The sequence below is a fragment of the Mobula hypostoma genome, chromosome 30 (genome assembly GCF_963921235.1).
Source record: "Mobula hypostoma chromosome 30, sMobHyp1.1, whole genome shotgun sequence".
NCBI lineage: Eukaryota > Metazoa > Chordata > Chondrichthyes > Myliobatiformes > Myliobatidae > Mobula > Mobula hypostoma.
This window is the reverse complement of record NC_086126.1, coordinates 7,926,437-7,953,715: the sequence shown is the minus strand read 5'-3', so window position 1 is coordinate 7,953,715 and position 27,279 is coordinate 7,926,437. Positions and strand designations below refer to the sequence as shown.

The 27,279-nt window shown below is 43.3% G+C and overlaps 1 protein-coding gene across 2 annotated transcripts in view; it reads left to right on the top strand.

Annotated features, from left to right (window-relative positions):
* The first annotated feature begins 12,054 nt into the window (after positions 1–12,054).
* LOC134339692 (leucine-rich repeat transmembrane protein FLRT1-like) overlaps positions 12,055–27,279 on the top strand; it is a 234,315-nt gene continuing 219,090 nt past the window's right edge. For both annotated transcript variants that reach the window (XM_063036403.1, XM_063036401.1), the window contains exon 1: positions 12,055–12,399. The gene's annotated coding sequence lies outside the window, so the exon portion shown is untranslated. The remainder of the gene's footprint in view (positions 12,400–27,279) is intronic.

Here is a 27,279-nt window from a genome sequence, read left to right as displayed (position 1 = left end):
AGTTCAAATTAAATTTAGTTTCAAAGTACATAGTACCAAGGCTCTCAGCTCTGCGTTCCTGTCTCTCCCTCGACCAAATCAAAGCTTCGTGTTCTCAGCCACCCGGTGCTGAAGTTCTCTCGTCCTGTGCTGGAGTCTCTCATCCTGTCCACGTGCCTCGTTCTGTGCAGGAGTTCCACATCCTGTTCTGTAGCCATGTCTTGTTCTCGCCTAGTTCCGGAGTCTGAGCCCGAGTCAAGACCCAGGTTCTGAGTCCTTGCCCAGTCTTTGGCTCGGAGTCCGAACCCAAGCCTTGTCATGTCCTCGCCTCGAGGAACCCAAGCCTCGTCATGTCCTCACCTCAAGGAACCCAAGCCTCATCATGTCCTCGCCTCGAGGAACCCTAGCCTCGTCATGTCCTCGCCTCGAGGAACCCAAGCTTCATCATGTCGTCGCCTCGAGGAACCCAAGCCGCGTCATATCCTCGCCTCAAGGAACCCAAGGCTCATCATGTCCTCGCCTTGAGGAACCCAAGCCTCGTCATGTCCTCGCCTCGAGGAACCCAAGCTTCGTCATGTCCTCGCCTGGATCCAGGGTCTGAGCCTGAGTCAAAACCCAGGTTTCGGGTCGTTGTCCAGGTTCCAAGTTCCTAGTTCCTCATCCAGGTCCCGCTTTCCTAGTCAAGTCCTAGCCCAGTTCTAGCCCAAGTCTGTGTTCTTGTCCCAGCTTCTAGTCTGCATCCAGTCCCGTCCCTAACTCTAGTCCAGTTCCTAGTACTTCAGTGTCTGTGTCTTGCATTTGGGTCCGCTACCATCACCCCCGTATGACAGCAAGTGAAGTTTGGTTCAAGAGCCTGATGGCTGAGGGGGGTAATAACTGCTCCTGAACCTGATGGTGTGGATCCTGTACCTTCTTTCTGATGACAGCAGTGAGAAGAGTGCATGGCCTGGGTGGTGGGGGTCCCGGTGATGAGCACTGCTTTCCTGCAACAATGCTTTGTGTAGACACGCTCAGTGTTGGGGAGGGCTTTACCCCTGATGGACTGGGCCGTATCCACTACTTTTTGTGGGATTTTCCAGTCAAGGACATTACCAGGCTGTGATACAGCCGGTCAATATGCTTTCCACTACACATCAAGAGAAATTTGTCAACGTTTTAGATGTCCTGCCGAATCTATGTAAACTCCCTCCCAACCCCACTCTCCTGCCTTCTCCCTGTAATCTCTGACACCCTTACTAATAAAGAACCTATCAACCTCTGCTTTAAATATACCCAACTACTTGGCCTCCACAGCCATCTGTGGCAACAAATTCTAGAGATTCACCACCCTCTGGCTAAAGACATTCCTCCTCATCTCTGTTCTAAAGGGACATCCTTCTATTCTGAGGCTGTGCCCACTCACCCACTAAAGGAAATATTTTTCTTACATTAGAAGTATATTTGCATCACCTACAGAAGCATCAATTGACTGGCTATATTACAGCCTGGTACAGAAGCACCAATGCCCTCAAACAGAAAATCCTACAAAAGGTAGTTGATTCGGCCCAGTACATCACGGATAAAGCCCCTCCCAACCATTGAGCACATCTACATGAAATGCTGTCGTAGGAAAGCAGCATCCATCATCAGAGACCCCCACCGCCCAGGCCATGCTCTCTTCTCGCTGCCGCCATCAGGTAGAAGGTACAAGACCCTCAGGGCTCATACAAGAACAGTTACTACCCCTTAACCATTAGGATCTTGAACAAAAGGAGATAATTGCACTCACTTGCTCATCTATTGAGATGTTCCCACAACCAATTATCTCACTTTAAGGACACGTTATCTCATTATTTCATGTTCTCATTATATATTGCTATTTATTTATATTTGCACTGTTGTCTTCTACACTCTGGTTGATCTTTCATTGATCCTGTTTAGTTACTATTCTATAGATTTGCTGAGGATGCCTGCAGGAAGGTGAATCTCAGGGGTGTATATGGTGACATGGGTGTATCCTGATCATTAAAAATTTACTTTGAACTTTGAACACATTTGTTAAAATGTATTGACAATCATGTTTTATGAAGCTTGAATACTTGTCGACCCTGATTTTCTAAAGACATTGACTCACGCTGGGAACAGCTCCAGTGGTTCTGATAATCCTCCAATGTCTTGTCCAAGTGACAATGTGGACATCAGCAACAAATCTGCTCACAGATGGTGTAAACCTGTTCTGGAATGAGAGCCGCATATTTAGATGCCAGATGGAGTTGTTTGCTTATAACAGAAGCAAGGACCATTACTAACTTTCAGTCTGCAGGCCAGGAGCACAAAGGATCAGCATAAGATCTCTACTATAAATCTACTGCCGGCAGCCTTAACAGAAGACTAGCAATTGAACTTGTACCTCCTTGCTGCACAGAAAAAATTCAATGTTGGCCAGTGAATTTATCCACTAGGCCACCAGGGGAGATCCAAGAATGAATTTCAATATTTCACATTGGAATTACTACTCTATAAAATTGCTATTAAGATATTTGAGATATGCGTAAAGCACCATTTACACCAGTTTCAGCACCATTTCCCCTGGATTTATACATGCCTTTTGGAAGCAATAATTGAAGTAAAGCCAGACAATTCCTCGGGCCACCGGGATTGAAAACCAACAGGAGGAAATGTTATGCTTCACACTTTTGCACATCTTGGCTGGATGGAATACAATTATAACTGTTTCCCGTTGACTTAGTTGATTAAGTCAGCTTTTAACTGAGCTGTATTAAACACAAGGAAAAAAGATTCCTGGCTCTTAACTTCATCCTGAAGCCAACTAATTGATCTCAGCCAGGAACTCCCTACTCAAACACATGGGTCATCACAGAGACTGCAGCATTAAAAAAAGGTGCCTCACCAGCATCTCCTCAAGGGCAATTCAAGATCAGCATTAAAAGCTGGTCTTGCCGGCAACGTTCTCACCCATGAACAAATAAATAAACATTTTGCTAGTCAAGCGAACTTGAATACTGTTAGGGCGTATTCTGGAGTTAATATCTGCAATATAGCAAATATTATTTTCAACAGCAACCATCCTCAACTCTGAATGTTGACTGGAGATTGAATTTAAAATGCAGCTCAGAACAGCTGCAGACTGGGGTTGATTGCAAACCCATTCATCTGAGATGCCTGCATATGCATGAATGCAATAAACACTCCATTCACCTAAGATGTCTGCATATACATAAATGTAGCTAGAGCTGATTCAGAATCAGGTTTAATATCACTGGCATATGTCGTGAAATTTGTTTAACTTTACGGCAGCAGTACAATGCAATACATGAAAAATAAATATAGAGGAGAAAAACTGAATTACATTAAGTATATATATATATGTGTGTGTGTGTCTATTAAATAGTTACGTTAAAATAAGTAGAGCAAAAAAAAACAGAAATAAAAATGTAGTGAGGTAGTGTTCATGATGGGTTCAATGTCCATTTGGAAACTGGGTGGCAGGGGGGAAGAAGCTGCTCTTGAATTGCTGAGTGTGTGCCTTCAGGCTCCTGTATCTCCTTCTGTAGCCTCTCTACTTCCTCAAAACTACCTATCCCTCCACCTATCTTCGTATCAGTTGCAGACTTTACAACAATGACAGTAACCATGAGAAGAGGGCAAGTCCTGGGTGATGAGGGTTCCCTAATGATGGACGCTGCCTTCCTTAGGCACTGCTCCTTGAAGATGTCTTGGATACTATGGAGGCTAGCACCCATGATGGAGCTGACTAATTTTAAAAGTTTCGGCAACTTACTTCGATCTTGTGCAGTAGTCCCCCCCCCCCCCCGCCCCCCATACCAGACAGTGATGCAGCCAGTCAGAATGCTCTACAGTATATTTGTGGAAGTTTTCCAGTGTTTTAGTTGACAAACCAAAACTTTGCAAACTCCTAACGAAACGTAGCTGCTATCTTGCCTTCTTTATAGCTGCATCAATACGTTGTGGCCAGGTTGGGTCTTCAGAGATATGCACTCATTTTGGGTATGTTGGATGTGAAGATCTAGGTGTCTGAAATTACGTGCAACTCAAAGGAAGCATTATAACTGCATTGTAACTATAGAATTGTCACGTTGTTATCTTTGTTTGTTAACATATAAAAATGAGATGTTATATTGGGTCAGGAGGCCTCCTCTTCCAAGAGTGTCTCCAGTATGATGTTTGCTTTGTTTTGCTGAATAAAGACTTCTATATCACCAGCTTCTATGCCTTCCATTCACAGTCACAACGGATACCAAGCAACCAAAGCGAAAAGTTATTCTGCTTTCCTGCTGCCCGCTAACATCTGGTCTTTCCCTGCAGAAACTAGTCCAGCAGTGATGTCCTCTTGGGTGCAACTTTTTGCTCGGAAGGACACTTTGAGAAAACATAAAGCCATAAGACACAGGAGTAGAGTTAGGCTATTCGGCCCATCTTGTCCACTCTGCCATTCTGTCATGGCTGATTTTATTTTTATCCCTCTCAACCCCTTTTGTCTGCCTTCTCCCAGTAACTTTTGATGCTCTTCCCAATCAAGGATCTATCAACCTCCGCTTTAAATATGCCCATTGGCTTGGTCTACATCAGAAGATTTGTGGCAATGTGGAACTACCTTCCAACAGGCTTCAACGGTGGAATAGATGAAAATATAAATAATTATAAATAAGTTCATTCTGATTGCCTAGTGGCTTTGCACTACGCAGCCTGGATCCCAAACCACATGATAAGCTCAGTGCTGCTCTGTGTAAATGCAAGTTTGTACACTTAGGAATAGCCGGCCGGTGGCGTAGTGCCATCGGCAACGGACTTCAAGGTGAGTAGTCCCGAGTTCGAATCCGGCCAACTCCTTGCACGCTTAAACACAAAATACTCCACAGGTGCTGGGGTCAAAGCAACAAAGGGTTCCAGCCGGAAACGTCGACCAATCTTTTCCACGGATGCTGCCCGACCTGCTGAGTTCCTCCAGCGTGTTGTGAGTGTTCCTTGCACACTTTCCGTCCGTGCTGGGTTGAGTGCTGACCTAGCAACTCAGCTTGTAAAAAAACAGTCAAATAAGAAACAGGAAATGGCAAAAATGCCACCTGATGCACCACAAAGTGTGAAAAGGAACAAGAACACTTCAAAATATGCAATTATGGTAGTTATCTGGAAAACAAAAGAATTATTTAAAAACACCCAGCTTAAGATCAGTTGCCATCTGTGGATGCTCTGGTGCCCAAAGACTAAGTTTAACTGGGGCAGTCTGACTGCTGGAGAATTAAATTAAGTTGCAGCTGCTTTGACCAGAATTGGTGTAAACCTGGCTCCACATTAGGACTGCATATAAAAGTAACTACAGGACCCAGATATTGGTGTAAAAAATATTGCTGTGGCGAACTTGACCCCCTATTTGGAGTAAAATAGCCCAGAATTGAATTGTTGATACACTCAGGCTCCTAAAGGATTTGTTGGACAGTAACTTAATATTTGCCAAAGCTGACCCTGCACAATATGTATTCAATTTGATCTTTAAAGAAGAGTAAGATGTGTGTCTTTAGTCCTTTATTTCCCATTGTACTACATTTCCTTGGCTAAGGAGATGGTAGGCAATTCATATTCTGCCAAAGTATGCCGAAGGTATTCAATTGCCAACTTATTGGATGTAATTCACCTCCCACTGCCAAGATGATCCCACACGTGCCAATCAGTGAGACACATCACTGATGGAATGGCTCTCTGAAACATTACAGACCGTCGTATAAAAACCAATGAGCATTTCCCTCTATCAATTTAAAGCTATTTATTCAATCTTTTAAAGAATCTTTCACCGCATTAAGTTAGACTGAAAATTTGTCACTTTCATTCTAAATGAAAGCAAATCAGTCATATTTCCAGTGAATTAAAGCAAAACCAAATTATTCATTACACTGAAAACTATTCAGACAACTTACATCACTCTCAACTGCTACACTCGCTGATTCTAAGGTCCAAAGGTTCATTTATTATCAAAGTATGCATCCATATACAACTCTGAGATTTTTCTTCTCCAGATAGCCACAAAACGAAAGAATGTGAAAGTCATTCAGAGAGAAACGTCAAACCCATCTCCCGTACAAAAAACCATCCCGATCAGCTAGAACAAAAACATCAACCCTCAAACTCCCTCCCCTCGCACCACGAAATGGAAAGAAATGGGTGAAAAGAAAACAGAATGTAAAAACCAAAGGTCTAAAAAAAAGTCCACAGTCCATAAACACAATAGTCCAATCCATGAACCATGAACTACGATAACATCTTCCTTGGTCAACAAAGAGAGGAACACCACACGAATGCCGAGGCCGACCCGCCTGCCACAATGAACCACACGGCAATAGGTTGCTCACAGATTCCTTCTCAGCAGCGATCAAAAGGCGGACAGTCGGTGCTGAACTCTCGCTCGCCTTTGGCATTCACTTCGATTCCTCAATCTTCCTCAACACTTTAATCGGTGATTAATGGATGCTTTAAGGTCAAAACCCTTCGGCAGGAATCGAAGATTGTACTTTTTTCCATAGTTGCTGCTTGGCCTGTTGAATTCCTCCAGCATTTTGTGTGTGTTGTCCAGACAGTATGTCGTAGGTTCTAACAGTTCCAGAAACACACTTAACATGAAAAACCAGGTGAAAAAGAAGTAAACTAGACATTTTCAAAATTCAAAGTTCAAAGTAAAATTTGTGATCAGAGTACATACACGTCACCACATATAACCCTGAGATTCTTTTTTCTGCGGGCATACTTAGCAAATCCATAGAACAGTAATTGTAAATGGGATCTGTAAACTGTAAACATCAGGAAGTGTAAACAAACTCTGCAAATGCAGATAATAAATAAATAGCAATAAATAACGAGCATGAAATAACAAGATAAAAGAGTCCTTAAATAAGTGTAGTTATCCCCTTTTGTTCAAGAGCCTGATGGTTGAGCAGTAGGAACTGTTGTTGAACCTGTTGGTGCGATTCCTGAGGCTTTTGCACCTTCTATCTGATGGCAGCAGCGAGAAGAGAGCATGGTGAGGATCTTTAATGATGGATGCTGCTTTCCTACAGCAACCTTTCAGTGGTTGGGAAGGTTTTACCTGCGATGTACACAACGAGCCATTTGGAGGATTTTCCGCTCAAAGGCACTGGTGTTCCCATACCAGGCCGTAATGCAGCCAGTAAGTACATTTTCCACCACACATCAATAGAGGTTTGCCAAGGATTTTGCTGACTTGCCCAATCTCTGCAGACTCCTGAGGAAGTAGAGGATCTTTCTTCGCAATTGTATTTATATAATGAGTCCAGGACAGAAAGTGACACCCAGGAATTTAAAGTTACTCTCTACCTCTGACCCGCCAATGATTTCTGGCTCACGGACTACTGGTTTCCCTCTCCTGAAGTCCACTATCAGTTCCTTGGTCTGATTGACATTGAGTGAGAGGTTGTTGTTATTACACCACTCAGCCAAGTTTTCAAACTCCCTCTTGTGTGCTGATTCATCACCCCCTTTGATACGGCCCACAACAGTGCTGTCATCAGCAAACTTGTACATGGCACTGGAGCTCACCTCGGCCACACAGTCATAGGTGTATAGCGAGTAGAGCAGGGGGCTAAGAACCCATCCCTGTGGTGCTCCTGTGGATGGATATTGTGGAAGAGGTGTTTTTGCCAATCCGGATTGGAGTCTACAAGTGAGCAAATCTGGGATCCAATTGCACAAGGGGTTATTGAGGCCCAGGTTTTGGAGTTTACTGATTAGTTTAGAGGGGATGATAGTGTTACATGCTGATAAAGAGCATCCTGATTGAAGCACCTTTGCTGTCCAGATGTTCCAAGGTTGTGCGAAGAGCCAATGAGATAGCATCTGCTGTAGACCTGTTGCTTTTCGTGGGCTATCTGGAAGATGTCGCCCAAGGGAGCGTTGGATGTTGGAGCCATCTTGATAACTCATAATATAAGCTGTCAGGCTGCAAAATATAAGAACCTCAGCTGTCAACTTAAGTGGTAGGTTGGAGCTCTCCATAGCCACTAATAATATAGTATATGGTACTGTGTTGTACCTTGGGATTTCACCAAATACTAAACCACATTCCAAGTTCAAAGTACATTTATTATCAAAGTACAGATATATCCCCATATTCACTTTCTTGTGGGCATTCACAGTAAATACAAACAAACAAAAACAAACAAGCAAAATAATAAGAAATAAATAAGAAATAAATATTGAGAACACAAGAATCAGAATCAGGTTTACTATCACTGCCGTGTGTTGTGAAATTTACTAACTTTGCAGCAGCATCCATTAGTCTTGCAAGACCATGGATCTGCACCTGGGCAAGGTTGTATGGAAGACAGGCAGTTGCCCATGCTGCAAGTCTCCCCTCTCCACGACACCAATGTTGTCCAAGAGAAGGATATTAGGACCCATACAGCTTGGCACCAGTGTCTTTGCAGTGCAGTGTGTGATTAAGTGCCTTGCTCAAGGACACAACACGTTCCCTCGGCTGGGGCTCGAACTTACGACCTTCAGATCGCTAGTCGAATGCCTTAACCACTTGGCCACGTGCCCACACTTGCGCAGCGGTACAATGCAATATATGATAAACATAGAGAAAACCTGAATTACAATAAATTTATATATGTATATTGCAGTAAATAGTTAAGTTAAAATAATTTGTGCAAAAACAGAAATAAATAAAAAGAAATCTGAGGTAAGGTTCATGGGTTCGATGTCCACTTAGAAATCAGATGGCAGAGGGGAAGAAGCTGTTCCTGAATCGTTGAGTGTGCGTCTTCAGGCTTCTGTACCTCCTCCCTGATGGTAACAATGAGAAGAGGGCATGTCCTGGGTGGTGGAGGTCTCTAATGATGGACACCGCCTTTCTGAGGTGCCGCTCCTTGAAGATGACTTCAAGTGCCCATGATGGATCTGATCTAATTTTACAACTTCTTTCACAGTGAAGACTGAAGCAAAATACTCATTTAGTTCATCTGCCATCTCCTTGTCCCCCATTATGATTTCTCCAATCTCATTTTCTAGCAGTCCTATATCCACTCTCATCTCTCTTTTATTTTTTACATATTTGAAAAAAGCTTTTACTATCCACTTTGATATTGTTTGCTAACTTGCTTACATATTTCATCTTTTCCCTCCTAATTTTTTTTTTAGTTGCTCTCTGTATGGTTTTAAAAGCTTCCCAATCTTCTGTCTTCCCACTAATTTTTACTTTGTTGTATGCCCTCTCTTTTGCTTTTATATTAGCTTTGACATTCCTTGTCAGCCACGGTTATACTATTTTGCCATTTGAGCATTTCTTTGTTTTTGGAATACATCTGTCCTGCACCTTCTTCATTTTTCATAGAAACTCAAGCCATTGCTGCTTTGCTATCATCCCTGCCAGCATCTCCTTCCAATTTACTTTGGCCAGCTCCTCTCTCATACCACTGTAATTTCCTTTACTCCACTGAAATATGGCTACGTCACACTTTACTTTCTCCCTATCAAATTTCAAGTTGAACTCAATCATATTGTGATCACTGTCTCCTGAGGGTTCTTCTACCTTAAGCTCCCTAACTGCCTCCGCTTCATTACATAACATCCAATCCAGTGTAGCTGATTTCCTAGTCGGCACAATTACAAACTGCTCTAAAGAGCCATCTCGTTAGCATTCAGCAAACTCACTCTCTTGGAATCCATTTCCAACCTGATTTTCCCAATCGATCTGCAAGTTGGAAGCTCCCATGACTATCAAAAAGACATGCCTTTTCTATTTTGTGTTGTAATCTGTGGTCCACATCCCAGCTACAGTTGGGAGGCCTGTCTATAACTGCCATCAGAGTCCTTTAACCTTTGAAAGTGAGTCCATTTAATTGATGGGGTGAGTGAAGTTATTCCCTTTTGGTTCAAGACCCTGATGGTTGAGGGGTAATAACTCTCCCTGAACCTGGTGGTGTGAGTCCTGAGGCTCCTGTAACTTCTTCCTGATGGCAGTAGTGAGAAGAGAGCATGACCTGGGTGGTGGAGGTCCCTGAGGATAGATGCTGCTTTCCTGCATCAATGCTTCATGTAGGTGTGCTCATCAATTATACTGAATACAGAAACACACATAAGCACTTTTAACATAGTTAATCAGCCATCTCACTTCACAACACATATCTTCACAACTCTTGATATATGTCCACATAGCATGTTTTAAACATTTCATTAGGTATTTGCAACTTACACCTGCACTTGCTACCTATCAATGCAGCTACAAAGAAGGCAAAATAGTGGCTACATTTCATTCAGAGCTTGAGGAGATTTGGTATGTCACGAAAGACACTTACAAATTTCTACAGATGTACCATGGAGAGCATTCTGACTGGCTGCATCACCGCCTGGTATGGTCAGGGGTGGGGGGGTGTTACTGCACAGCATTGAAGTAAGCTGCAGAGAGTTGTAAACTCAGTCAGCTCCATCGTGGGTACCAGCCTCCGTAGTATCCAGGACATCTTCGAGGAGCAATGCTTCAAAAAGGTGGCGTCCATCATTAAGGACCCCCATCACCCAGGTCTTGCCCTCTTCTCATTGCTACCATCAAGGAAGAGGTACAGGAGCCTGAAGGCACACAGTCAATGATTCCCCTCTGCCATACAATTTCTGAATGGACACTGGACCCATGAACATTACCTCACTACTTTTTTATTTCTATTTTTGACAGTACTTATTTCATTTAACTATTATATATAGTGTAATTTACAGTTTTTTATTATTATGTGTTACATTGTACTGCTGCCTCCAGGACAACAAATTTCACAACATATACCGGTGATGTTAAACCTGGTTCTCACTCTGATTGAAATGAACAAAAGAGAGAGAAGGGTCCCGAGCTTTTTGCTTTGCGATTACATTCACATATGAACCGAAGGCAGGCATCCAATGCTCTGCTCAGGGACAAGGGTAAGTTCAACACGAGAGATTCTGCCGATGCTGGAAATCCAGAGCAGCACGCACAAAGTGCTGGAGGAACTCAGCATCTGTGGAGAAGAACGAAGAATCGACGTTTCAGGCCGAGACCCTTCGTCAGGACTGGACAGAAAGGGGGGAAGAAGCCAGAACAAGGTGGTTTAAAACCTGACTTCGCTTTGCCATGCACTTCACAGAATTCAAAACTCCCCTCACCCCTTCATCGTTAACCATGTTAGGAATACTTGTGAATGTGTAAAATATCTGCCTTGAAATCAGTTCCCATTAGTGTTAACCAGACAGATTTCAAAGCAGTGCTTGACAATTTTCAAAGCTGCACTTACACAAATTTAAAATGACACTTTCACACTTGTCAGCTCTGCCCTCGGATAAACAGCTGTCACCTGCCTAATTTTTATTAAGCAAATAACATTTCTAAAAAATATTTACACATATAGTGCAGCCAAGGATATGTAAAGCACATTTTGAAAGCAATGTCCACATGGGGTACGCAAATTCATAACGCATTTCATAGAAGCATGGGGCATCAAAAAATTAATCTGAACAGAATAAACATTGGCGTTTAAGAATCCCCAAATACTGCCCCCTTGCTAAAAGAAAATACTGCTTAAAAGTGTACAACAGCAGCATGCATACAGCAAATTACCCCATGTTCCACCATCCCCTTTTAAACAATGCATCGAAATTATGTGTCACGTTAAGATTGTCAATTCCATTGATTGAAGAGGTTTCTTTTCCTCCCAGCTCTGACGGACGGAGGACCATCCAAATGGGAAGTAAACAACATACTTCCCTTTGGAAGTCAATTCAGAATTGTCAAATGTTCAGAAGAAAAAGGTGGTTGACTCAATATTCTAACCGCAAATTGAAGAACAATAAAATTATCTAACTCTCTCAAGCTGTAGCAGGTAAATGACTGAACACTTCTTGTTTTCTCTGTCGGCTTCGAGTTTTTTTTTATATCTATCTATCTATCTAGCCGCTGGCTTTTGTTTAAACGGGTACACATGACTGAGTTATTCCGTGTGGAAGAGCCCACAAGGTTAGATTCACATCCCCTCAAGATAGCAGTAAATGCAAACTCCCAAGCACATCCCCGGCTGCCTGTCACGGCGGAAGCCCAACCCATCGGTGATCTCATCAGAATTTTCAGCAAGCGTGTCCGCAGAAGCTCTCAGTTTCTCCAGTTCAGTTCTTGCGGTGGCTACTAGCCGGCTCGTATGAAGCATTTCTGGAACACCGAGACCCAACCTGCTCTTTTTTTTGCTTGATGTTTGATTGTCCGGTGGCTGTGTACCTTGCTCGTGCTTTCTGACTTCAGGAGTGTGTTGAACACTTTTTTTTGATCTTTTTTTCTTCTTCCCCCCCCCCCCACCTCGCTGAGTGGAATATCTCTTGTGCTTCATGGGGGCTTCATTTGAATCGTGTGCCTGAAGATGAGCAAACCTTGAACAGGTAAGCGGGCGCTAAATTGCTTCACTCGTTTGGAATAATATCCCCCCCCCTTTCCCCCCGATTTTGCGGATCCCTGTGCAATCGGATCTCCACTCACTATTAAATGCATAGCAAGCTAAGCTGAATAGAGGGCCTCTGTTTTATACACACAAAGTTTTCTGCACTTGTGAACAGAATCAGTCAGCACCAGTCGGGTTTAATGCGAATAATTGTGCGAGTTAACTGTGACGGCGGGAAAGATGTTAAATTGCTCTCGCAACAGGAAATTCTCCTGTGCATCTACACATCAAAACATTTCCCAATGTTGAAATACGATTGCTAGATTAAAGAATTGTGGAGAGTCGAGGATAATTTATTTATTTTATAGTATTTTATGGTGGCTTATTTATATAATTATTAATACTATTTTCAATATTGGCATACATATTCTGGATTAATTTGTCGAAGATTACATGTTCCCTTATTCCAAAAGCACCACACCACCTAACTATTGAGGACATGTTTCTGGAAAGTGCATCTTGTGGTAACTAACCGGTTATTTGCGTAAAGTTATATTCTACTTCTGGTTTTATTGTTAAAATTGAAGATTCCGGTCGTATTCAATACTATTCTTGTAGTTTTCTGTTTGCTATATATTTTTTTTAAATGGTCGGGTAACTATATCGCACTCCCTTTATCAAGTGGAAGTGTGGATACAGTATTTTGGCCCGCGACTCTGGTGTAATTTTACACGGACAGAAAGCGTGCAGTCTTGACTCCGTCTGCACGGAAGAGCGATGAAATCAGGGGAACTGAAAGTACAGTAAGTATAAAGCCTGTCAGTTTGCATAAGGCAGTGCTGAACGAGGGAAAATGCGTTGCCAACAGTGAGGCATGGAGCAAATTTCTAATGCTTACTCTAGGATATTCTTCACGCATTTCCAGCACTGCCGCCGATACCTGTATACCTCAGGCTCCTCATAAACTGAGAATATATGTGGGGGGGGTGACTGCAAACTTGGGAAAGAAAAGTAGAAAGAATCAGGGTTAGTTAACTAGCGACATGTGAATTCCAAGGAAAGGCATTAAGATTGTGAAATGTCTGAAAATTAAAACTGTTTTGTGGCAATCTGCTTATGACAATGAAGAAGCCTGTTTATTTTCCAATTGCCTGATCAGCCCACATGCATATAATAGGTCTTGTCTTCCTGCTCTTATCCTTTCTGTCTCTTATTCAGGCACCATAAAGCAATGTCATTTGGCAGTTAATTGCCAGGAGGTTATTTCTCACCTTTTCTCCAAAGCTTTGGATATTTCCTGGCCGTCTCCTGATTGCTGACGGATTCAGGTTTTTTTTTGTTCTTCTGTGCAAAGATTGTCTTTATGGTAATTTTACTCTGAGTGCATTTGGTGAAAGAGCATTATGGCCTTAACAGTTTCTTTTTAACCAGGTGAGTGATTTTTTTTCCCACATCAGTGGGTTCTGTGACAGATTTCAGAGCAAAGGGCTGAAAAATCTGCTCTGTGTGATTTAGTACTGTTACTGTAAAATCCTCACTTTTCTGTCTGGTTTTGTATTTTTTGACCAAATTTAGATCATTTCTACTGTTGTACTCAGTATTCCCGCAGGGAGATTAGCTGTGGTTTCCTTAACTGCTCTATGCATTGAATGTTAATGAAGTAAGATAAGATGGTTTGGTCACAAATAACAGATGCTTTGATGATATTTGTAAAGACCGAGCGGAAGGAATAAAGTAGGAAATGCAGAGAGATATAAAAGGGTGAAAACAAATAACACTGAGAGATCAGTCCTACCACTGGGCAACCGGTTTCAAACCTGCTTACACATACAAGAAATACAGCTCTGATGTATTTGTGGGTAAAAAGGCAGCTTAGTTGTCAGTTTTCTCTGGGAAAAAGAAAATTCACTGAAGCAACAAAAGGCTGCAGCTGCCAAGTTTGAAAGCTGTATGTATGGAAAAAGGGGCGAAACTAAGCTCCAGTGGAGCTCTGGTTTTTCGGTCTTATGTGGAAAGAGGATACGCACATACCCAGTAAAGCCTTTAAGTAGTTTCAATGGAAAGCAAGGAGGATTAAATCAAATGGTGCAAAAAAAAATCAACTAGATTCCAGTTCCAACTTCATCCCCACCGACCCAGTAAAAAACATGTTAGCAAACAGGAGCTGTTTTAAACAAAACCGTATCTTACAATTGTGCTTTTGGTAACAAAATGAGGTGAAGCCTTGTGTGTGGCTGTGTGAAAAGGGTATCCAACACTCCCTTCACTGGGCTCGGGATACCTGCCATACATCACAAGTAAAATCAAGATTCTTTTCCTAGAGATGCTGCCTGGCCTGCTGCATTCACCAGCAACTTCGATGTGTGTTGCTAAAATCAAGGTTTCCTTGTGTAGTTCAGTAGGATGCTCTTCTGCCAAGCGGGGCAAAATTAATAAAATTGATAACTTTCCTTGTTCATCAGTTTTAACGAATTCTGAGAGGTGGCAGCTATAATATTTGATGCGATGTGAAAGTTGCGTTCTAAACTGAGTGCGCATATGTAAGAGGACTGACTGACCAGAAGGCCAAAGCAGAGTTGAGTCTGACGGCTTGGGTGAGAGATAATAGATTGTAAGGAACAACACTGGTCGCAGTTTACATAACAGGGAGCGTGACAATGAACGAGGCTGCCGGTCTTCATTGTGCTTGCGTTCAGTTTGCAGTCCCAGCCTCCTGTTTCTCTCATGTCCGTGCTGGTTCTCCTGCCTTCCACTCGCACCATCCTGCCCTGCTGATCCGCGGCTCCTTTCAACTCCTGCATCTATAAACTGAACTTCGGATCGAATCTGAATCAGAATCAGGTTTAATATCACTGACATATCACGGGAAATTTGTTGTCTTTGCAGCAGCAGTACAATGCAATGCATAATAGAAATGAAAAATCTGTGAATTACAGTAAGTATACATATATTTTATATATTAGTTAAATAAGTAGAGCAAAAACAGAAATAAAGAAGTATTGAGGTAGTGTTCATGGGTTCAATGTCCATTCAGAAATCTGATGGCAGAGGGGAAGAAGCTGTTCCTGAATCGAGTGTGTGCCTTCAGGCTTCTGTATCCCCTCCCTGATGGTAGCAATGAGAAGAGGGTGCACCCTGAGTGATGGGGGTCCTTAATGACGGACGCCACCTTTTTGAAGCGTCGCTCTTTGAAGATGTCCTGGATACGACGGAGGCTGGTGCCCATGATGGAGCTGACTGAGTTTACAACTCTCTGCAGCTTATTTCAATCCTGTGCAGTAGCCCCCCTCGCGCCCCCCCAGATCAGATGGTGATGTAGTCGAACTTGGTAAACAGTTCAGCCCGAAGCTGAAAATCCACTGGCCTCTGTTAATCCCCTTGGCATCTTCTGTGAAAATGAAATGGTAGCATGACTGCATGTTCTTATTGTGCCTCTAAATATGGCCACAATAAATCTTATAATTTAAAGACAGGTGGTGGCAATCCTTCTGTAAAAGCTACAAAAAGCTTTATCAAAGAAATATGCCTGTTGCACTCAGCTCTAAACTTAGTCCAGATTAAATACTTTAGGGATTAATTACAGTGTCACAGCAACTGCAGATACACTGTTCAAAGGTTCATCTAAATCAGCCGTGTTCTGCAGTATCATGCGCTACTTTGCAGGGCAAGGAAGATGGTTCGTCTCTGAGCTCCCCACAAACCCTGCCTGGCACAGGAGCCAGCAGCGTAGCATCTGAAAGTCAGTTTGTTTTCCCCGCACTGGGACCGAACAGTAAAGACAAGGGGGATAATTAACTTCGCACATACTTCAAATGTGAAGGACACAGATGTACAGGAACATCACCAAAGGGCTGAGGATATGTCACAAGAGCGGGAATAATGATGTTAAACTTCTTTGACGAGAGATTAGAATGCACAAACAAACTTGAAAACGTTCTATTGTGCTCCTAATTCTGGAAAAGCTTTCTGGAATTTATTCATCCCAGAAAACGAAGATGGCCAATAATATAAAAGAGCATACAAAAAGTTTTTTATGATTATGAAGACACGTAGTCCTCGTTTATTGTCATTTAGTAATGCATGCATTAAGAAATGATACATTATTTCCTCCAGTGTGATATCACAAAACACAGGACAAACCAAGACTGAAAAAACTGACAAAAACACATAATTGTAACATATAGTTACAAAACAGTGTAACAATACCATAATTTAATGAAGAAATCCGTGAGCACAGTAGAGTTCAAAGTTTCTCAAATGTCCCACATCTCACGCAGGCGGGAGAAGGAAGAAAAACTCTCCCTGCCATGCCGACCACAATCCGACTCTGAGTCATCCGAAAACTTCGAGCTCCGATCAGCTCTCTGACACTGAGTACTGAGCGCCATCTCTGTCCGAACGATTCGACCTCCTTCTGGGTCGCCAAAAGCAGGCAAGGCCGGGGATTTTGAGGCCTATTCTCCGAAAGATTCACGACCACGTAGTAACGACAGCAGCGAATGAGCGTTTCAGAAATTTCTCCAGATGTTCCTCTGTGCTTTCACGTTCATTTGCTATCAAATCAGAATTGTCCACGGCCACTATTTAACGGATACAATATCATTTTCACCAGAGAGCTGCGCACGCGCAGCGCGCTGCCAGCTTCTCCTCCCGCCAATATATAAAGAGTGCAGTGGTATCAACACCGGACTTCAAGGCTATTGGTCGTGGGTTCAAATCCAGTCGGCTCCTTACACGTTTTCCATCCGTGCTGGGTTGAGTGTTGAGCTGGCAACTCGGCCTCATAAAAAAAACAGACAAAATGCTAAAGAAAAGGCAAGGTTACTGCCAAAACGCCATAGGGCACGGAGAGGAACAGCAACAATAAAGAGTACAAGGGAGACAAGCGTGGATATCAGACTGATGGAAAATGATACTGGAGATGTCATAATGGGGGGACAAAGAAATGGCGGATGAACTTAAAAAGTATTTTGCCAGCCAAATGCCAGAAAGGCACAAATGTCAGGGGGCAGTAGAGGGAGTTTTGCTGTTACTAATAAGGTGCTTGGGAAGCTGAAAAGTCTGAAGGTAGTAGATAAGTTGCTGGGACCAGATGGACTACACCCAGGATTCTGACAGAGTAATGATCTTTCAAGAATCGCTAGATTCTGGAATGGTTCCAAAAGGCTGAAAAATTGCAAATGTCACTCCACTCCTTAAGAAGGGAAGAAAAGAAATTATAGGCCAGTTTGCCTGACTTCAGTGGTTGGGAAAATGTTGGAGTTTTTTATTGAGGATGAGGTTTCGTGGTACTTGGACGCAAATGACAAAATAGGCCAAAACCAGTGCGGTTTCCTAAAGGGGAAATCTTGCCTGTCAAATCTGATGGAATTCTTTGAGGAAATAAGGCAGGATAGACAAAGGAGAGTGAGTGGATATTGTTTATTTGGTTTTTCGAAGGGGAGGGGGAAGGGGTGGTGCACATGCTCCTGTCTGCGTCAGTGGTGTTGAGGTTGAGAGGGTTGAGAGAGAGATTCAACTTCCTAGAAGACAACATCACCAACACTCTGTCCTGGTCCAAGCACACTGACACCACGGCCAAAATATCTCAGCAATGCCTGTACTTCCTCAGGAGGCTGAAGTACTTTGTCATTTCCCCTATTTAGATGCAACTTGGCTTGGTAAGGCAACTGCTCCGCCCACGACGGCAAGAAACTTCAGAGAATTCTGGACACAGCTGAACACAGGATGTAAACCTGCCGTCCCTTCCATTGACTGAATAACTTCTCACTAACTCAGTAAAGCAGCCAGTATAATCAAGGACCCCACCCATCCCAGACACTTTCTCTCCTGCCCTTTCTCATCAGCCAGAAGATACAAAAGCCTGTAAGTGCATACCACTGGGCTCAAGAACGGCCTCTACCCCTTATCGAAGAACAAATGTGCTGACATTGGAGAGGAGGTTCATGAAAATGATTCTGGGATTGAAAGACTTATCATATGAGGAGCGTTTGATGGCTCTGGGCTTTTACTCACTGGAATTCAGAAGAATGACGGTGACCTCATTGAAACCTATCAAATGTTGGAAGGCCTCAATAGAGAGAATGTGGAGAGGGTGCTTCCATGGTGGGGGAGTCTAAGACTAGAGGACACAGCCTCAGAACTGAGGGACATCCATTTAGAACAGAGATGAGGAAAATTTTCTTCAGCCAGGGAGTGTTGAATCTGTGGGATTTGATGCCACAGACATCCGTGGAGGCCATGTCATTGGGTACATTTAAGGCAGAGTTTGATAGGTTCTTGGTTAATCAGGGCATCAAAGTTTACAGGGAGAAGGCAAGAGAATGGGGCTGGAGGGATAATAAATCACTCATGATTGAATGGCTGAGCAGACTCAACGAGCCGAATAGCCAAATTCTGTGTCTATGTCTTATTATTTCCAGGCACAATGAAATATTAATTAAAGTCATAGTCATAGTCATACTTTATTGATCCCGGGGGAAATTGGTTTTCGTTACAGTTGCACCATAAATAATTAAATAGTAATATGTAAATTATGCCAGATGGAAATAAGTCCAGTTCCCAGCCTACTGGCTCAGGGTGTCTGTCCCTCCAAGGGAGGAGTTCTAAAGTTTGATGGCCACAGGCAGGAATGACTTCCTATGACGCTTTGTGTTGCATCTCAGTGGAATGAGTCTCTGGCTGAATGTACTCCTGTGCCCACCCAGTACATTATGTAGTGGAAGGGAGACATTGTCCAAGATGGCATGCAACTTGGACAGCATCCTCTTTTCAGACACCACTGTCAGAGAGTCCAGTTCCATCCCCACAACACCACTGGCCTTATGAATGAGTTTGTTGATTCTGTTGGTGTCTGCTACCCTCAGCCTGCTGCCCCAGCACACAACAGCAAACATGATCGCACTGGCCACCACAGACTCGTAGAACATCCTCAGCATCGTCTGACAGATGTTAAAGGACCTCAGTCTCCTTAGGAAATAGGGACGGCTCTGTCTCTTCTTGTAGACAGCCTCAGTGTTCTTTAACCAGTCCAGTTTATTGTCAATTGGTATCCCCAGGTATTTGTAATCCTCCACCATGTCCACACTGACCCCCTGGATGGAAACAGGGGTCACCGGTACCTTAGCTCTCCTCAGGTCTACCACCAGCTCCTTAGTCTTTTTCACATTAAGCTGCAGATAATTCTGCTCACACCATGTGACAAAGTTTCCTACCGTAGCCCTGTACTCAGCCTCATCTCCCTTGCTGATGCATCCAATTATGGCAGAGTCATCCGAAAACTTCTGAAGATGACAAGACTCTGTGCACATTCACACATATACTTCACACATGACTTATTAAAACAAAAGTATTGCATTATTTTTCAGATTCATGTTCGCCAACATAGTTTGCCACCATGTTTGGCAGAACACCACCACAATCAGAATCAGGTTTATTATCACTGGCATGTGACGTGAAATTTGTTAACTTAGCAGCAGCAGTTCAATGCAATACATAATCGAGCAGAGAAATTTTTAAAAAAATAATTATAATAAATAAACAAGTAAATCAATTACAATAATAAGAAATAAACAAGCAAATCAATTACAGCAACAGTAACAGAACAAACATAGAAACCTAGAAAATAGGTGCAGGAGTAGGCCATTCGGCCCTTCGAGCCTGCACCGCCATTCAGTATGATCATGGCTGATCATCCAACTCAGAACCCTGTACCTGCCTTCTCTCCATACCCCCTGATCCCTTTAGCCACAAGGGCCATATCTAACTCCCTCTTAAATATAGCCAATGAACTGGCCTCAACTGTTTCCTGTAGCAGAGAATTCCACAGATTCACCACTCTCTGTGTGAAGAAGTTTTTCCTCATCTCGGTCCTAAAAGTCTTCCCCTTTATCCTCAAACTGTGACCCCTCGTTCTGGACTTCCCCAAAATTGGGAACAATCTTCCTGCATCCAGCCTGTCCAATCTCTTTAGGATTTTATACGTTTCAATAAGATCCCCCCTCAATCTTCTAAATTCCAACGAGTATAAGCCTAGTCGATCCAGTCTTTCACCAAGGAGAGCGGAGTAAACATCGCGCAGCAGAACAGCCCCGACCCTCGCCTCTGGTTTTCGACACCCTGCCTTTTCAGTCCACCTGGGGTTGTGTCCAAACACGGGGTCGTCCCCCTCACTCGGACACAAGCCCGCCGCAGCAATACGCTCTCGGCCTGGGCCCAGCGTTCGGGCCCATACTGGACCTTCGCAATTCGGCCTGGTGCTTTGATGGATCCAACCTCACTCCCAGTTTAGGTTCCAAAGCACCTCCACTGTGCTCGCCCCAGCCCCAGCTCTGTCTCCATCTCGAACGTGCCTCGACCCTCAGAGCAGCCTCGCTTTCACTCGCCCCTCCATTGTGTGCAGTGATGGCTTCCACAATTTTCCACAGAAATTCCTGGATTGCATCCAAAGTATTCTTTCAGTTCTGAGATGGGTATTTCCTGATCTGTGTACACCGACAACCTCGTTCAACAAAGGGCAACTGCAGCCACTGGCTGATGCTCTATGGATGTGAAGACCTGTCCTTTAACCACATGCAAATCAATGCATGGAATTAAATCTCCAATTTTGTCACTGTCCTGAGCTGTCATCAAAAAACAAATCACAGGTTATTTTGCTGCCTAACAAGCAGGAATGTAAATCAACTTTTTTCCTTTAAAATTTATTCATAATATAACTGTGGGCACTCGCTATTATAAAATTTATTGAATTTTCTGCTCATGGTGATGAACACTGTTGAAAACAGAATGGTTTCCATAATTCAGTGCATCCAAATTAACATTTAACTCTCTCAGGTGGTGAAACAAAAATATCTCCTCCCTTTCAATGCTGTCCAGTAGACGGCTGGTTCTTAGATATCAAGACCAATGAGCCTTATTATGTGAATGATCTTAACATAGAAATCTACAGCACATTACAGGCCCTTCAGCCTACAATGTTGTGCCAACCATGTAGCCTACTCTAGAAACTGCCTAGAATTTCCCTACCGCATAGCCCTATGTTTTACTAATCTCCATGTATCTATCTAAGAGTCTGTTAAAAGACCCTATTGTATCTGCTTCCACCACCGTCGCTGGCAGTGCATTCCACACACCCACCACCCTGTGTGAAAAGCTTACCCCTGATGTCCCCAGGTACCTATTGCCAAGCACCTTAAAACTGTGCCTCCTCGTGTTAGCTGTTTCAGCTCTGGGAAAAAGCCTCTGGCTATCCACATGATTAATGCCTCTCATCATCTTATACACCTCGATCAGGTCACCTCTCATCCTCTGTCACTCCAAGGAGAAAAGGCCGAGTTCACTCAACCTATTCTCATAAGGCATGCTCTCCAGTCCAGGTAACATCCTTGTAAATCTCCTCTGTACTCCCTGTATAGCATCTACATCCTTCATCAATAAATACAAATTTTGGTTTTGGATCTTCATTTCCTGCTTTTGCCTATGATCACTATTCATGTGCTTGACCTGTCCATGCACGAGCGTACAAGTCTGATGTCAGGAGAGGCTAGTTACATTGAAAATGAAAACACAATTCCATTCATACCATTCCCACAGTAGCAGAAGTCACTGGTTAGCAGGCAGGAGCATGAATTCTGGCTGTTGATCATCCCTTCTCCCTCAGCTTTAGTTGCTGAAGACTATGGTAGTTCTCCAACCAATTGCCCAACTGAAATGAGTAAATTCAGCACTCAGTGATTTGAACCTAGGCCCACTTTGACCAAAGAATCTCTGTCATACTAAATAGGCGTGCAGTTTGCAACAGACCTACTGAAGCAAAAATTCTTCATGAGCATTTGGAAACTCCCATTATAATTCTAACCAGTAAAGTTTATTCAGTAATGATAATCCAAGGTTCAAAAAAACCTTAATATCAGAGTGCATACATGTCACCACTTACAATCCTGAGATTCTTTTTTGCTGCAGGCATACTCAGCAAATCTATAGAATTGTAACTGTAAACAGGATCAGTGAAAGATCAAGAGCATAGAAAACAAAAAAAAATTGTTGAAATGCAAAAATAGATAAATAGCAATAAATAACGAGATAAAGAGTTCTTAAAGTGAGATCATCGGTTGTGGGAGCACCAGAAATAGAATGAGTGTAGTTGTCCCCTTTGGTCCACGAGCCTGATGGTTGAGGGGTAGTAACTGGTGTTGAACCTGGTGGTGTGAGTCCTGAGGCTCCTGTACCTTCTACCCGATGGCAGCAGGGAAAAAAGAGCCTGACCTGGATGGTGAGGATTTTTTGATGATGGAAGCTGCTTTTCTAAACATTTCATGTGGATGTGCTCAGTGGCTGAAACGGCTTTGCAAGTGATGTACTGGGCTAAATCCACTACCTTTTGGAGGATTTTCCACTCAAAGGCATTGGTGTTCCCATTATATTATTCATGGCAAATACTGTTTTTTTTAAAGCACAACTACTCAAACATTTTGGTGCTTACAAGGCTCCACAGAAAGCTGAAAGAAATCTCACTGACTAAAAAGTCTGAGGTATTTTAATTGAGGCTGTATAAGGCATTGGTCAGTCCACTCTTGGCAAGCAGTTTTGGGCCCATTATCTAAGAAAGGATGTGCTGACGTTGGGGAGAGTCCAGAGAATGGATGAGCTGATTTTGGGGAGGTTCATGCGAATGATCATGGGAATGAAAGGGTTAACATAGGAGGTGCGTTTGATGGCTCTGGGCCTGTACTTGCTAGAAGTCAAATCACAAACGAGAGAATCTGTAGATGCTGGAAATCCAAGCGACACACACAAGATGCTGTTGGAATTCAGGACTGCTGAAGGGTCTCAGCCCAAAACGTCAACTGTACGTTTTTCCATAGATGCCCCGCCAACATTTTGAGTGTGTTGCCTGTATTCGCTAGAGCTTAGTAGAATGAGGGGAGGAGGATCTCAGTGAAACCTATCGAATACTGTGAGGCTTGGATAGAGTGGACGTGGAGAGGATGTTTCCAATAGTGGGAGAGTCTAGGACCAGCATGCACAGCATCAGAGTTCAAGGACGTAACTTTCGAACGGAGGTGAGGAGGAATTTCTTCAGCCAGGGGATGGTGAATCTGTGGAATTCATTGCCACAGACAGCTGTGGAGGCCAAGTCATTGGGTGTATTAAGGTGGAGACTGATAGGTTCTTGATTAGTTAAAGGTTACGGGGGCAGGCTGGAGAATGAAGTTGAGGGGGATAATAAATCAGCCCCGACAGAACGGAGGAGCACACTCGATGGGCCGATGTCTGCTCTGATGTCTTAGGTTCTTATTTGTCTCGGATAAGTTAACAGCTATTGGCTGTACTAATACTAGTTTTCATTTTATAAGAATAAAGCAGTGTTTCGTGTAGATTTCTCAGCTCTAAATTCTAAGTCGTAGGGAATCTGATTATAAAATCTAAAAGTAAAATATGCATTTGCAATTCAATGTTGGGAGTCTAATCGGGACCAGGCATTTTGAAATCAATGACAGGAGATATTTGTTAAGTCAAAGGGATTCGAGGCCAACAGATCTCCTGAGATATACATTCTATTTTCTCAGCTCACGAAGGGCACTGAGGAAGAAATTTGGAAGGCAGAGACTTCTGTGCGAAAGAATCATTGCTTCATTGCTAAGTTCCATGCAACTTAGAACATATTGCTTCGTGGACACATGGATCACTTAAATCATACAGATCCTGCATATCAAGAGGCCCTCTTTGGTCCAGGAAGTTGTACATACTTAACCTGGGAAGCAATGCAGACACATTGAGGCTACTTGGAACGGGGAACCTGTCGACTAGGATTCCAATGATGATTCTTGCTGTGAAGTATATGTTGATATTAAAACAGAATCAGGCTCAAGGATGGTTCCATTCAGAGTACAACTTCAGTGTGGCATCAAGAAGCTGGTAAAACTAGTCAATAAGTACTCAGAAGAACCATCTAGTGGCTCCAGGGATGCAGATGCTTAGGGTTATTGGGGGCTCCAGTCACCCCAACTCAAGACAGTATTGCAGGAGATCCTCAGGGTAGTGTCCGAGGGCAAACCACCCTCAGTTGCTTCATCATTGACCATCCCTCCATCACGTTCAAGCCTGTGCGATGAGACTGCTCCACCCAGTATGCGGAGAGACCTACTTAGTGCGCAGGTAACGAACAAGTTTCGTTTGCAGCACCCAACTGGCAGACCAGTAAATGGCAGTCTAACTACCGCCAGCCACAGTCAATGACATTACTATCATTGAGTCCCTCACCGTTAACATCCTCAAGGTCTCCAATGATCAGAAATTCATTAAAAAATATAGAGGTTAGAGGCAGGCTGTCCTACAGTGAATGACTCACCTCTTGACACCCCAAAGCCTTTCTAAATGGCTGCATCACTGGCTGGTACAGCGGGGTGGTGATGCGGGGGGGGGGCTACTGAAATAAACTTAGTCAGCTCCATCATGGACAGTGGCCTCCATAGTATCCAGGACAACTTCGGGGAGCGATGCCTCAAAAAAGGCGGTGTCCATCATTAAGGACCCCCACCACCCAGGATGTACCTTGTTCTCATTGCTTCCATCAGGAAGGAGGTGCAGGAGCCTGAAGGCACACACTCAACGATTCAGGAACAGCTTCTTCCCCTCTGCCATCCGATTTCTGAATAGACATTGAATCCATGAACATTGAAACATAGAAAACCCACAGCACAATGCTGGGCTGAACATGTACTTACTTTAGAAATTACTTCGGGTTACCTATAGCCCTCTATTTTTTTTTAAGCTTCACGTACCTATCCAGGAGCCTCTTAAAAGACCATATTGTATCTGTCTCCACCACCATTGCTGGCAGCCCATTCCACACACTCACCACTCTCTGCATAAAAAAAACTTACCCCTGACATCTCCTCTGTACCTACTTCTAAGCAGCTTAAAACTGTGTCCACTTGTGTTAGTCATTTCAGCCCTAGCCATCCACACAATTAATGCCTCTCATCATCTTACACACCTCTATCAGGTCACCTCTCATCCTCTGTTGCTCCAAAGAAAAAAGGCCAAGTTCACTCAACCTATTCTCATAAGGCATGCTCCCCAATCCAGGCAACATCCTTGTAAATCTCCTCTGCACCCTTTCTATAGTTTCCACATCCTTCCTGGAGTGAGGTAACCAGAACTGAGCACAGTACTCCAAGTGGGGTCTGACCAGGGTCCTATATGGCTGTAACTATATAGGAATGAAAGGGTTACTGTAGAATGTCTGGCAGCTCTTGGGCTGTATTCCCTGGAGTATTCCCTGGAGGAGAATGAGGGGGGAATCTCATAGAAATATTCCAAATGTTAAAAGGCCTGAACAGATTAGATATGGCCAAGTTGTTTCCCATTGTAGGGGCGTTTAGGACAAGAGGGCATGACTTCAGGACTGAAGGACGTCCATTTAGAACAGAGATGTGGAGAAATTACTTTAGTCAGGGGGTGGTAAATCGGTGGAATTCGTTGCCACGAGCGGCTGTGGAGGCCAAGTCACTGGCTGCATTTAAGGCAGAGATAGATAGGTTCTTGATTAGCCAGGGCATCAAATGGTATGGGGAGAAGGCAGAGGAGTGTGGATGGCTGGAAGAATTGATTGAATGGCAGAGCAGAATGGATGGGCCGAGTGGCCTACTTCTGCTCCTATATCTTATGGTCTTAACACTACCAGACTACATTTTTATTTCTATTTTTGCACTTGCTTACTTACTTATTTTTCTCAGCATTATACTGCTGCCGCAAAGACAACAAATTTCACGAGATATGCCAGTGACATTAAACCTGATACCGATTCTGTCGTCTCTAAGTCCAAGTTAGGAATGTGATTGAATACTCTGCATTTGCCTTAACGCAGCTGGAATGACCCGAGAAGCTCTACGCCATTCAGAATGAAGCAGGCCGTTTACCTGCCACTCCACTCGCTGCCCTAGGCCCTGATTTCTTCCGCTGTCATCCCATCAAAGATACAGTTTGTGCCTTCTGTCAAAGGCACTGTAGGTACTTGACTACACAAACACTGCCTCCCAAACCTGTGCTGCCAAGATGACTGAGAACACCAAATTGTTGGAACTTGACTACAGGCTATCAAGCCATGTCCGATACTCCCTGGGAATTTTTTTTTGCTATTTTTTTCTTCATTGCTGTGTCTAAGTACTGGAACTCCACACTCAATAATGTTGCGAGAGTGCCTTCAGCTAAAGGACAGCAGTATTTCAAGAAAGCGTATCCACCGCTCTAGGGCAAGTGGAGGTGGGAGATAAGTGTAGGCCATACTCATATTCCAAAAATCAAATTTAAAAAAAAATCTCCAAGCCCTGGTCACAAGAATAAGCAGGTCCCGATGAAGGGTCTCAGCCCAAGACGCTGACTGTCTATTCCTCTCCGTATAGACGCTGCCTGACCTGCTGAGTTCCTCCAGCATTTTGTGTACATTACCCTGGATTTCCAACTTCTGAATAATCTCTTGTGTTCACTATTAAAGTAGTGCTCAAAGGAAAAGCAAATTAATATCTTCAATATATCATATAATTTAAGTATTCCAAAACGATCAGCGCTGTCTGTGATGTATCTGAAATAGCTGTCATGCTGGAGCTGAGCTTACTTGTACATTTTCCATTTTGCATGAAAGCTTTCAACTTTCTGCTCTCTTCCTCCCTGTTGACATGATATCATTCCTCAAGCTCGCCCATTGAACTGCTTTATATACTGCTTGTGAAAAGGCAACTTGGACGATGATAAGTTGTCCTCAATGCTCTAATGAAGAGTCAGCCCAGGCAGCATCGACACTTGACCTGAACCTCCTGAATCTGAGTCCTGTAACTGCTAACTGTCCGCCAATAAAGAGCAAAATCAATTCTAGTTATTT